Genomic DNA, 14,163 nt, shown 5'->3' with positions numbered 1-14,163 from the left:
TATATGAATATGGACAAAGACTAGAGGATAATGCAAAAATGACATCATTGTTTTAAGAGAATAGATTTTTGGGGTGGTTTTTCTCTCCAAAATTTTCTTTAATACTATAGGCAGACCTTGGAGATTTTGCAGATTCGGTTCCAGACCACCACAATAAAATGAATATTGCAATAAAGCAAGTCACAAATGTTTTGGTTTCCTAGTGTGAATAAAAGTTATATTTACACTATACTGTAGTCTGTTAAGTGTGCAATAGCATTATGTCTAGAAAACAATGTACATACCTTAATTAAAATTACTTTATTGCCAAAAAAAAATACTTTATTGCTAAGAATGCTAACCATCATCTGAGTCTTCAGCGAATCGTACTTTTTTTGCTGGTGGAGGGTCTTGAATTTGTACAAAATGCAGTATCTGCAGAGCACAATAAAACGAAGCTCAATAAAATGAGGTGTGTTTGTATTTTCTCATATTTTCAGTAATGATTTTTAAAATACATAATTTTTACATGCCTCCCCTCCTTCCATCTCTGCACCATGTCCAGAAATCTAACATTTAGTGTGGATCACAAATAATGCATATAATAATCAGAAATTAGAGTTTATATGGAATCTCAGCATTGGAAAGGTTGAAGGGCATTATGACTAGGTGTTTCATTTTATCCCATAATAAACTGCTACAATATGCTTCCCAGTAGCAAGTATCCCTGTAAGCATCCTTGGTAGAGCCTGATTTGGGTTATAAATTTACATTTAGACAAAAGCCCTTTTATTTGACATGGAACATGAACAGGCATGAAAGGGAGTGGTCTGGATGAGAATGTCTTATGCTTGCATTTTCTCACAGCAGTGTTCCTGCCTTCCTGTTATTCTGAGATGCATATTGTGGGGACAGAGTCCCAGAGAGCAGTTTCCAGGCTCTCGGCCTCACGTGGAAAGGTGCTGGCTCGGGTAGTAGATGGCCATCAGCTGTGACTAGTTGGCCATCAGCTGTAACCAGTTAGCCATTAGCCACTGATATAACTGCCGTGGCTGCGCTAGCAGGGGCGGATTGCAGTTAGCAAGTGGGGTTGGTGGGTTGGCAGAGAAGCGGACGGCAGTTGCGGATCGTGTGGCTCTTGCTTCCTGCGTCTCCAGCCCAGCCACCAGCGAGAATATAGTGGTATGACTCCCCTATCTATGGCTCGGTGGGTGTTCCTTTTTGGCCTCACCATATCTTGTGTCCTTATGCAGGGAGTGGGAGCTGAGACCCCGCATGACACCCCACATGACAATGTTCTGGTTATCTTTTCTGTGGTGCCTAGAAAGGCAGCATTTTCTCATGGATGCAGTCCTTTCTTCCCATTTCACTTTCAGACTGCTTTTAAAAACATGGATAAGTCTTTTTCTTTGTACCTCTGTTTCTCCTCGTACAAAATTGTTCTCTCATCTCCCAAGGATGTGGTGAGTTTGCAATCCTTTTATTTAATTGTGTTTGTTCTACCAAACGACATTTCTAGGTTCTGTATAGTTGGTGTTCCCGCCATTGCCTCTAGGCTTCATCTGGGTATCTTGTCGGGGCTGGAATTCTGCAGCACAAAACAAAATACAGACAAATTCCACAATTTTAGAAGCCGATTCTTTAAGGGAATATTACCTCCCAGGTTTAGCAAATGGGAAGATGATGAAGTGTCTTCTTTCATTTATTCAAAGTAAAACCAAAAGTCTTTCCACTGGTCACAAGAGCCTATGTGATATGACTTCCTTCCTCCACTTAACTAATCTGACCACCTACTACTTCCTCATAGGTCACTCCATTCTGGTTACATGGACCTCTTGCTCTTCCTTAAAAATGTCAGACCGACTTGCCTCTTTGTACTGCCTCAGCCAGATAGATACATGGTTCATTCTCACTCCTCTAAGTGTTTGCTTGAGGGTCACCTCCCCAGTGAGATCTGCCCTAGCCCCCCCCCCACACACACACATCATTCCTGCCTTTTTTTTTGGTCCATATCACTTGTCAACTTCTAACACTATATAATTTCCTTATATATTATATATTACACTATGAAAGTATATATTATACTATGAAAGCAAGGAGTTTTTCTGGTTTTGCTCTCTCTTGCATCCCTAGTGGTTAGATTAGGGTCATTTGCATACTGAGTGCTTTGTAAATATTTGCTCAATGAATGAAGTGGCTGGGACACTGAGTTTTACCTTTCACTTGGAATCTTGTATGTTTGTTACCGCAGTACCACCTTGACACCAGGGATACTCTGTTCCCCTTTTATAAGCAAAGAAGAAAGTATCTTCTCTTGGTTTTGCTTTGCCATAACTGAGATAGATAGAGTAGGCTAAAGAGGTGGAGGAAGTGTTTCGAGTACTAAGAACAATTGAGGAATTAGTATAGAAAATGGAAGAAGTCTTAACAGTCTCGCTTTTAGTGTATGACTCTTGCAGCAGCCATAACTAGCTTGCTCTCCTATCTTGCACACACTCTCCTAGTCTGTTCACTTATCATGAGAATCTAATTCTAGCTTCAAAGGACTAGTGCTGAGCTTACCTTGATGTGATACATGACCTTACCATGTGATTCCATCTAATGGTCTGCTACGAGAGCTCCCTCCTGTACATCTTGACAGCTGTCAGTGAGTGAGACGAGAATACCCATTTTCTAGTTTGAGTGTTGTATTAGTCAGCTTGGGAGGCCATAACAAAACAACAGACATTTATTTTCTCAAGTTCTGGACACAGGGAGTCCAAGGTCAAGGTGCCATCAGGGTTAGTTTCTGGTGAGACCCCTCTTCCTGGCTGGCATACAGCTACCTTCTCACTGTGTCCTCATGTGGCCTTTCCTCTGTGCGTACTCAGAGAGAAAGAGAGGGATCTTTGGTATTCTTCTTGTAAGGACACCAATCCTGTGGGATTAGGGCCCCACCCTTCTGACTCATTTAGCTTTACCTCCCGAAAGCCCCTGTCTGCGTATGGGCACAGCGGGGGTTAGGGCTTCAACGAATGAGTTTGAAGAGGGGATACACAATTCAGTCCATAACAAATGTCATCTCTTTTATTGGGACAACTAATATTATGTTTCAGGTGAGATATCACTCAGGTGGTATGGCCTTCATTCATTTTTTTTAACTGATATTTATTGAAGAGTAACCATGTGCCAAGCTCCATGCAGGGTATCCTGTATCATGCCGTCATGAAGCTCACATCCTTCGCTGGGAAGGGTGATGAGTGCTATGAGGGCATGTATGTGTCAAGCAAAGCTTCCTTCGAAAGATCATGTATATTCTTACACATTTTTCAATAACTGTATCTATAGTTTGTAACACAATAGCATGTAATATAATAACATAATAATCACACATACAGTAACAAGAAGGCACTTCCTTCAAATTGTAGCTCTAACCCTCTTCCTTTGTCTTCACCTGGCTTTAGACCTTCAGCTATGATTACTCCAGCCCCCCCCCCCCGCCACCCTTTACCTCCCAAACATTTTATTGTGTTGTTTTAATAACCAGTGACTTTTCTCTTCATACTCTATTGAAAGTTACTGACTTTTTTTCTCTTTTCTTTAACTTGAGTTGAACCTAGCTTTCTCCAAAGGCAGTTCATGGTGTTAAGTGAAAATTGTTCCTGTCAGAGCCTACTATTTGCCATTAATAAATGATAAAGAATGGTGTCAGCCAGCATTAATACTCTTGTTTATGAAATTGCAATTACTGATGCTGCATTTTGTGGCATTCTTACTATATAAGTGGCACAAGTGATTTGATAAGTTATGACTCCAGAGAATTCCTTACATAGTAAGCCAGCATTTCTTTTTCCTTCTCAGGGGGATACAAATAACATTAAATTAAGTTTGTGTTGGTTGCCGTACACTTTAAACGGAGCTGGTTTTCCTGCCGGTGCTCAGACACATTTATGAGAGCATAATTGATTTCCCTAATAGTATGGAGATGGAGTAGCCTTTTGCTGCCTTAGTCTCATTGATGATTCATGGTCTTAAAATAATTAGAAAGCACTTATTACATGCCATATTGCTTCATGATGAACTACCAAAGCTCTTAACCAAATACCTCCTGATTTTAATGGTATGTGTTTGCTTCATAGCACACTCTGCAAAACACTCAAAGTCTGATGGATATTCTCTGTGACCCTTTTCTTTTTCTATTGATTCTATTCCCAAGTCTTTGTGTATGAAGTTTCTTGTCCTTGGGTCATAAACTTCCCTAGACAGGTGATCTACTGATATGTAAGTTGAACTTATTTTCAATAGCTTCTATAATTGTGTTTGCTATTATCCTTCATTTTATCTTTCTATTCTAAGTTTGCTTGTTCATTTATCCATCTATTCTGTTTTTCCCTCTAACATTTATTGAACATTTACTAGATATTAGTTGTTGTGGAACTTTCTTGGTCCTCTTGACTGTACTCCCGGCTTTAACATATATACGTATATGTATGTATGTATGTATGTATGTATACACACACACACACACACACATACAACATATATTTTTTTTTGTCTTATCCCATTTTTTTATTTCCATCCTCACATGGAATATTTTCTAATACTATGATAGCTGTCAGTTGTAATTAGTGAAGTTAATTTCTTTAGAAAAGATGATTCTTCTTTATTAGCTTTAGAATTTTACTTGCCTTGTTTTGTAAATACCGTGTTTCCCCGAAAATAAAACTTAGCCGGACCGTCAGCTCTAATGCGTCTTTTGGAGCAAAAATTAATATAAGACCCGGTTTTACTTTACTATAAGACCAGGTCTAATGTAGTATAACCGGCAACCTTGTTGTAGAGAGCTCGCGCTCTAACCAACTGAGCCATCCAGCTGCCCCCAGACATATGTACTTTTAAATATTCTAATAGCCATGTTAAAAAGAAAACTAGGAACTTTAATTTTCAAAATATATTTTATATCAACCATATAATTTCACTGATATGTGGTATATAAACCAAAAACAACAAAAGAACAAGACAAGCAAATGAGAAACAAAAACTCATAGACACAGACAATAGTTTGTGGTTACCAGACGGCAAGGGGGGAGGGGAGTGGTAGATGCGGGTAAAGCGGATCAAATATACGGGTTGTTTTTTTTTAATTTAACCCACTATATCTAAATAAATGTAATCAATATAAAAGAATTTTCCACTGTTAAGTTTTTAAATTTAAATTCATTAAAGTTAAATAAAAATTTTAAATAGTTTTTCAGTTGCACTAGGCACATTTTAAGTGCTTAGTAACCACATGTGGTCAGTGGTTCCCGTGTTGGACCATGGAGACCTAGAAGGACAATCTTGTTGCCTCAGGCAATTGTAATATTTATTGAAAGTGCAAGTTTTCTATTTGCTGATGAGACTGTTTTGGACCATGAATCACAATTATTTGGCTGATGTACGTAGTTAAGAGACAATGTTTCTCTGACATTGGACAGCAAGAGAGGATGAAAGATGCAGAACAGAGCCTTTTCCCAAGTTACTCTGAGAGAATGGAAAAGTTGGCCAGAACTTCACTTGGTCTTACAACTTTCCCACTTATACAACCCATCCTCAATACATGGATGCACTTAATTGATGTAAAGCACCTTTTTTTCTCTTTTCTCGTAAATAACTATAATTTTGGCTTTTGTGTCTAGTTTGTCCCATGACGCTTTTCAGTGTTTCAAGCAAATAAAGATACAGCGTTCTCTTATTCTGGCCTTTTAATTTGCTCTCTATCTTCTGCATGCTCACCTTTCCCTACTGATTCTTTACTGCAAACTTAAAAATCATTAAGCAGTTAGAAAGTATGAGACATAAAAGTAACTTCAGGTGCCCAAAGACGTTAGTCAGGAAATTAATTACCATCATTTGAATATTCGGAGTTAACTGTATCTTACGAATCTGGCAGTGCCTCAAAAGATTAAACAGAGTTTAACTATTTCTCTTAGGTAGAAACCTAAGAGAAATGAAAACACATGTCCATATAAAACGTATACATGAATGTTCATAGCAGCATTACTCATAATAGCTAAAAAGTAGAACTAACACAAATGTCCATCAACTGATGAGTGGACTGATAAAGTGTGGTATATCCATTCAGTAGAATATTATTTGGCAAAAAATAGAGTGAAGTACTGATTCATGCTACAACATGGATGAACTCTGAAAACATGCTAAGTGAAAGAAGCCAGTCACATGTTTTACAATTCTGTTTATATGAAATGTCCAGAGTAGGCAAACCCATTGAGACAGAAAGCAGATTAGTGGTTGCGTCAGGCTTGGAAATAGGCAGTGACTGCTAGCTAATGGGTTTTGGGATGATGAAGATGTCCTAAAATGGATGGTGGTGTTGTTGCAGAACTCTGAATACAGTAACAATTGAATTGTATGCTCTAAGTAGATGACTTGTATAGTATATGAATTCTATCTCAAAAGAAGTTCGGAGGCAAGAGCTCTGACTCATGAGAGTCCTCAATACGTTCTCATCCTCTCCGCATGGGTTTTTACCTTCCTTCCTTTCTTTATCTATTCCCCTTCCAAAAAGAAAAAAGAAATCAAAGCTAAGAGCCCTCCTTTTTCTCTGTATCAATCTTCAGCCCAAATTTCAGTGCTTTCCTGACCAGTTCTACCAACCATGGTTAGCAATTTTCATTTGTACTTACATTATTATCCTTTCATAAATTTATTAGACAATGAGACCCTGGAGAGAGAAAATATTGGGGTTAATGTTTAATCAGAGGCAGTGCTTAAGTGCATTGTGCGTGTTGTGCCGTGTAACCTCACAGTAACCCTGTGAGGCTCCTGCCTCCACAGCTAGTAAGGGGAGGATTTGAACCCAGGTCTGTGTGACACTGAAGTCTCTATACAAGCCATGTCCTTAACAACTACACTAGTCTGTCTTTGTAATCTCCCCAGCTGTAGGCATGGTGGTCCAGTCTGTATGTTAAATATTTGTCGATTAGTTCTTGTGTATTCTGATGCTTCTCCAACTTTTTTCCTGAAACTCTCTAAGAGACAGATGAAAATGTATCACTAGGGGTCTTATACAATCCAAAGAGTGCCTGCTACGAACACAGTCAAATTTCTTTGAAATCCTATGTTTTATCTTGAAAATTTGTGTAAATTCAGCATTTCACTCTACGTGTATGTGTGTTTAAATATAAAATTTATCCCTCCCTACTCACTGACCCTGATTCCAAATAACACTGTTCGTGGAATCCTGTTTACCTGGTGTGACCCGGGTGCGCTGGGCTGTATATGTATGTGTACTACTTTCAGAAGCAAAACTCCGTGTGTGAGCTGCTTCTCAGCTTCAGGGACTGTTCCATGTGCTGCACATCCAGCTCTGACTTTTCCTGTCAGCTCTAAACTTATACCCAGGTGCCTATTTGACATCTGTGTTTGTTTGTTTGGTTGGTTGTTTTTCTAATTTATTTGTTAACAAGTTGCTGATATCAGAGAGGAAGTGCCGGAGCAGACAGTCACATGGATGTTGAGCCTTGTTGGGATCCTTAAATACAAACCTCCAGGAAATGCCATGGACATGTAAGAATCTCGATATCTGCATTTGGATGTTCAATCAGCGTCACAAATTTAGCATGACTCAAATCAAACTCTTGATTCCCCCTATAACTCCAAACCTGTTTTTTCCTCCAATTTCCTCCCATCTCAGTAAATGGTACTGTCACTTACCTAGTTGCCCAAGCCAACCACCTAGGAATTATCCTAGATTCTTCTTTTTTATACCTACCACATCTAATCCATTAGCAAAAGCGGGTGATTCCACTAATAAGATATCTTGAAACCATTCCCATTTCTCATGTTTCCTTTGCTTTCCCTATAGAGCAAGCCATCACCATCTGCACTGTGCGGTAGCCACCTAACCAGTCTGCTTCGCTCTTTCCCTTTACAGTTCTCTACACCGCCAGTGATCTTTTTGAAATGCAGTCTGAGTGCTTTAGTCTCCTGCTTAATACCCTCCAATAAAACCCAAACTTCTTATCCTGGCCTACAGGATCCTGTTGGGCTTGATTTCTGCCTGCCTGTCCAGCCACATCTGCTACCTCCCTTCACCTAGTTCACTGCGTTTTTATCACACTGGCCTTTCTGCTCCTCGAATAAAGTTCATTCTCTCTGTAGGGCCTTTGCATGTGCAGTTCTCTTTGCCTAGAACGTGAGGTAGTTACGTAGCTGTTTCCTGTGTCATTCAGATCTCCTCTAGATAGGCCTTCCCTGGCCGCCGAACCTGCATAAGACACACGTGCTTCTAGTTACTTAAAAATATTTTAATTTTTTTCTATTACATATCCTGTCTAAAATTATCTTGTTTATTTATGTCTCCCCTTCCGGATCCCCCCCCCAGACTAAGTTTTACAGAAGAGGGATTATACTGTCTTGTTCATTACTGTGTTCCTGGTGACTGAACGTCCCAGGCATAAAGTAGGTCCTTAGTATATGTATTTGTTGACTAAGCGATTGCTTTTCCCATTGTGCGTTGGGCCAATGTTAGGATTGGAGCTGTGGTAAACGGAGAGTGTGCACACAGTGCTGAATTAGAAAATGAAAGCAATCAGAAGCCTCTGGTGCCTTGCATGTTCATAGCAGATTTAGTCGTAAGAACCCAAAACTGGAAACCCCAAATGTCCATCAGCAGATGAATCGAACAAATCGTGGTCGGTACCGATGGGTGAACCGGGAAAGCATGATACTGAGTAAAAGGAAGCCTTACCCAGAAGAGCACATACTTACTCCATGGATAAGAAATTCTTGAAAAGACAAATCTAATCTATAGTAACAGAAAAATGTTTACTAGGGCCAGCGATGGGAGCAGATTGGGATGGGACACAAGGAAATGAGGCTTTTGGGTTATGAAAACTTTAGGTTTAGTTAGGGAAATGTTCTATATCTTGAATATGGTGGTGGTTACACAGGTGTATAAATTTGTCAAAACTTATCAAAATGTACGGTTAAAATGAGTCCATTTTATTACATATAAACTATATCTCAATAAAGCTGATGAAAAAACTTCTGGTCCCTGCATTTAGGAGCACTTGGGTTTCTTTGGTCTTATTTATGTCCCTGCTTCTTGGGCAGGTGACATTTTGTTTTCTTCTAAAAGCTGTGAAGTTTTCTTTTAAAAAAATTTTTTTTAATTAAAAATAAAGTTATTTTTTAATTTAAAAATTTTTTTTTCTCCAATTACAGTTGACATTCAATATTATTTTATATTAGTTTCAGGTGTACAGCACAGTGGTTAGACATTTATATAATTTACTAAGTGATCCCCCTAGTAGTCTAGCACCCACCTGGCACCATAGTTATTACAATATTATTTACTGTATTCCTTATGCTGTACTTTACATCCCCATGACTATTTTGTAACTACTGATTTGTACTTTTTTTTTCTTTTTTTTTTAAAGATTTTTATTGGGGAAGGGGAACAGGACTTTATTGGGGAACTTCCAGGACTTTTTTCCAAGTCAAGTTGTTGTCCTTTCAGTCTTAGTTGTGGAGGGCGTAGCTCAGCTCCAGGTCCAGTTGCCGTTTTTTCTAGTTGCAGGGGGCGCAGTCCACCATCCCTTGTGGGAGTCGAACCGGCAACCTTGTTGTTGAGAGGACGCGCTCCAACCAACTGAGCCATCCAGGAGCTCAGCGGCAGCTCAGCTCAAGGTGCCGTGTTCAATCTTAGTTGCAGGGGGCGCTGCCCACCATCCCTTGCGGGACTCGAGGAGTTGAACCCGCAGCCTTGTGATTGAGAGCCCACTGGCCCATGTGGGAATCGAACCGGCAGCCTTCGGAGTTAGGAGCATGGAGCTCTAACCGCCTGAGCCACCGGGCCGGCCCTGATTTGTACTTTTTAATCCCTTCACCTTTTTCACCTTGCCCCTCAACACCCCCCCCACGCCACCCCACCACCCCCGGCAACCATCAGCTTGTTCTCTGTATCAATGAGTCTTTTTCTGTTTTGTTTGTTCATTTATTTTGTTCTTTAGCTTTCACATACAAGTGAGATCACAGGGTACTTGTCTTTCTCAATCTGACTTATGTTACTGGCATAATACCCTCTAGGTCCATCCATGTTGTCACAAGTGGTAAGATTTCATTTTTTATGGATGAGTAATACTCCATTGTGTACAAGTGCCACATCTTCTTTATCCAGTTGTCTGTTGATGGACACTTAGGTTGCTTCCATATCTTGGCTTCTATATATAACGCTGCAATGAACATAGGGGTACATACATCTTTTTGAAATAGTGTTTTGGATTTCTTCGGATAAGTACCCAGAAGTAGAATTGTTGGGTCATAAGGTAGTTCTATTTTTACTTTTCTGACGACCCTCCGTACTGTTTTCCGTAGTGGCTGCACCAATTTTCAGTTCCACCAACAGTGCATGAAGGTTCCACTTTCTCCACATCCTCGCCAACACTTGTTTGAGGGCTTATTGACGATAGCCATTCTGACAGATGTGAGGTGATATACCTCATTGTGGTTTTTATTTGCATTTCTCTGGTGATTAGTGATGTTGAGCATCTTTTCATATGGCTGTTGGCCATCTGTATGTCCTTTTTGGAGAAATCTCTATTCAGGTCCTCTGCCTATTTTTTAATTGGATTGTTTTTGTGGTGTTAACTTGTATGAGTTCTTTATAAATTTTGGACATGAACCCCTTATCGGGTGTATCATTGGCAAATATCTTCTCCCAGTCAATAGGTTGTCTTTCTGTTTTGTTGATGGTTTCCTTTGCTGAGCAAAAATTTTTTAGTTTGATGTAGTTCCATTTGTTTATTTTTTTCTTTTGTTTCCCTTGCCTGAGGAGATACATCAACAAAAATAGCACAAAGAGCAATGTCAGAGAGTTTACTTTGGGCAGGTGACTTTTTAAATTTCAAGATCTGTTAGCCTTCTGCTGACTCATCCGAGACCTACTGGCATTCCTGTTTCTGAATCAGTAGCAACATCTTTTGGGTCTCTTGTCCTCTACCTCTAGTTGGCAAAGCATCTTTTTTAATTGCAGTGCTATTGGTTATTTTCACATGTGCTTTTCGAACTTGCCGTCAAGACTAGTTGGGTTTCAATACTGAAAAACAAGTACTTCCAATGGAAGTATGGCTATTTTACAATACAATGAGAAAAGAAAATGCAGTTCACCGAGCTTGATAGGAAGACATAAAAAGTATACATTTAAAACTCTCAGTTGTTTTAGATATGACTTGTGTATTTTGATTATGGTGTAGACTTACCACTTCCGAAACTTCTTTATATTTATGGTTCATCCTGTTACATCATTTTAGTGGCTGAACTAAAAACTCTACATTGAGGTGTGGTGGGTAATCAACCTCTTGCTATCACATTAATTTACTTTAGTATTTATCAAGTAAGTTCATCTTTTGTGTTCTTCCCTTATCTTCATAGAATCATCTAGTCCTTTTGCCCTTTATTAAGACTTTTTTAATACACAGGTGATACATGAATACAATCTTATAAAAGCATACATTTAAGCCATACATAGAGTAGGATGTGAAAATCCTCGCAAAGCTCCCTCACTTCTCTGGCCCTACGCAGACTAAATCACTATTAAGAATTTGACATATATTCTTCTAGATCTCTCCTTAAGCATTTAAATACAATATATGTACAGAGTCACATAAATATTTTGCATAAGCAGATTCACTGTGAGTTATTCAGCTTGCTCATTTCCCACACCAAGGCATCTTGGAGATTTTTCCATTTCTGTACTTAGAGGTCTCTCTCATTCTTTTTAATGGCTGTATAGTATTCCACAGAATGGACAAAACACTATTTAATTCCACTAATTGGATATTTAGTTTTTAATTTCCACTCTGTCCATCAAAAAGTGAATTTAGAATAATGTGTAATTTGTGTTTTTAGGGTTTTTCATTTCTTTTTTAATCAGTTATGTAATTATTTATAGCATAATTTTTTAAAAAGCTTATTGGGATGAGAAGTACCTCACTGATAATTGTAATGTTGAAAAAACATTGTTTGAAAACCTTTGCATCGGAAAAAGAAAAGGACCTATAAGTTCTCTGTGATTGTGTTTTTTGTTTATCATTGTGCCTACAGGGCTTTCTCTTAAGAGGTCATTACAAAGCCACTGCACTATAAGCAGTTAAAAACTTACAGTTTTCACCTGGTTAGTTCAAAAGAAGCGTACATCTCTAAGGATTAGAACTAGAACCATATAAGAAATCAGCAGTTGGTTGTAATGGTTGTTCTAGGTTAATATTTTCCCACTGAGCTGTAGTTAAGCATATGGAAAAAATGTTTTCTCTCCCTTTTTTTTTTTTCAATTTGAAATCCTGTTAACATACATCATTGCTGTATAACTTTCTGTCTTCTATTGATGACCAGCTATTGCTGGTTTATTAATACTCGAAATATTAAAAAGAAATACACAAAAAACCTGTTTCTTCACTTTTTCTTGTCCTGTGTATAGGAAGGTGCACAAATATGGAAAATTCTGGTGCTTAAACAGAATTAAAAAGTTACGTTTTAAGCAGAGAGGTTTGATTACCTCAAAACCCCTCATGTTATAAGCGCATTTCCTCAGCTCTGCTTTTTGGCAAATAGTGGAGGTGGAGAGTAGGCTGACATGGGCTTTGGCCACCCAAGAAGGGCCAAACTGCCTTCCTGTTAGGTTTTGACTGCCTGCTCAGTTAGAAAACGGTTTGCAGACACTGTTTTCTTTCATATTAAGTGACCTCGTTGTTAACCTCATCTTCCCTCCTCCCTTTCCTTTGGTGGTTTCTGATTTGCCTTTCCAGTTTGTTATCACACACTGTAGAGTGAAGGCTTCGCAGTCGGTAGAAATTGCATTTCTCTGGTGCTTTGAGTCGTCTTGTCTTTAAGCTTCCTTCCTCTTGGGACTATGTGAGACAACCTGTCGCGTCTGAGGGTTCAATTTCTTGTTAACTATTTAATTTGTTGTGATTAAGATGAATTTTAAAAGAAAACCATTTCCTCCATTCAAGAATTGCCTTGTCAGGAGCTGTAATCCTAGAGTTTGTTGCAAAAGAGAGTGTAACTGTTTGCTATGAACAATTTCTGCTCGGATCCCGTGCAAGCGTCTTAGTGTAACTAGATATCTTCAGCGGGAAAGAAACTGTCCTTTAAGGCAATGCACCAAACATTTCAGAGGGCAAAGGGTAAAGTGAAGGGTCAGAGTTAATAAGCAGGAGACCTGGTTTATCAGTTTTGTTCACTGACTAACCTTGAGGCATTTGACTTCTCTACCTCACATCAGTTATCTGATGTGAAGTTTATTGTGGATGAATGTGTTTGTAAAAGGGTTCCAGTGTCTACCAAAAGTTTATAAATATGAAGTATTGTATAGTGTCTTTCTTAAGGATGACAGGTCCTAGTAGAACTGCCTTTGATTCGTCTTAGAGTATAGCTCTTAGAAGACAGGAAATTAATTTAGTAATGCAACAAATATTTATTGGGCATCTGTTATATACCAGGCATTTTGTAGATTTGGGGAATAGAGTGGTGAACAAAATAGATAAACTTCCCTGCCCTCGTGGAAATTAGCTTTTAGTTGGGGAAACATCTACTAAAAGAGCACACAAGTAAAACACCGTGTATAGTGTCTTAGATAGTGACAAATGCTAAGCAGAAAAAATAAAGCAAGGAAAGAAGACAGGAAGTAATGGGAGGTACTAGGGGTTATTATTGTAACCGGTTTCCTTTTTTAAACTATACATATTATGTATTCAAAAACATTGTTCTGAGAAGAGGTCCAAAAGGGACCCATGGCTTAGAAAAGGTTAAGGACCCTGCAGTAGAGAGGGTCATCCATCCAACCACGTGGGATTGAAATGTTTATTTCTCTTTTACGCTTGATGTGATAATGATAAGGTAGACGTTTCCATGTTGATTTTCATAGTATATCTGGTAATTGTGGCTTTTCGGGTTTTCTTTAAACGATTTGAAGCCATCATTCATTTTTGAGGCTAAGTTGTAGGACAGTAGTTTTTCCATTTGTGTTCTGCAGAACCCAGTGGTACCCTGAAGCCTTTCTGGAGACCCGGTGATCATTTTAAATTAATGCCTAGGTCTTTCTCATCCAGGTTAATCTAAACAAGTTAGTCAGATGCCTGGCCTTGAGGGAGGCATAAGTAAGAGAATAGATTGAGGGGTTGGTGCATATTTATGGGACAT

General features: G+C 38.8%; 1 protein-coding gene across 2 annotated transcripts in view; it reads left to right on the top strand.

The window, feature by feature from the left end:
- PACS1 (phosphofurin acidic cluster sorting protein 1) overlaps window positions 1–14,163 on the top strand; it is a 116,217-nt gene that overhangs the window by 25,977 nt on the left and 76,077 nt on the right. The gene's annotated exons all lie outside the window — the stretch shown is intronic.

Source organism: Rhinolophus ferrumequinum, chromosome 11 (genome assembly GCF_004115265.2).
Source record: "Rhinolophus ferrumequinum isolate MPI-CBG mRhiFer1 chromosome 11, mRhiFer1_v1.p, whole genome shotgun sequence".
In the NCBI taxonomy this organism is placed as follows: domain Eukaryota; kingdom Metazoa; phylum Chordata; class Mammalia; order Chiroptera; family Rhinolophidae; genus Rhinolophus; species Rhinolophus ferrumequinum.
The sequence above is the reverse complement of the archived record's forward strand: the minus strand, read 5'-3'. Positions and strand labels throughout refer to the sequence as shown.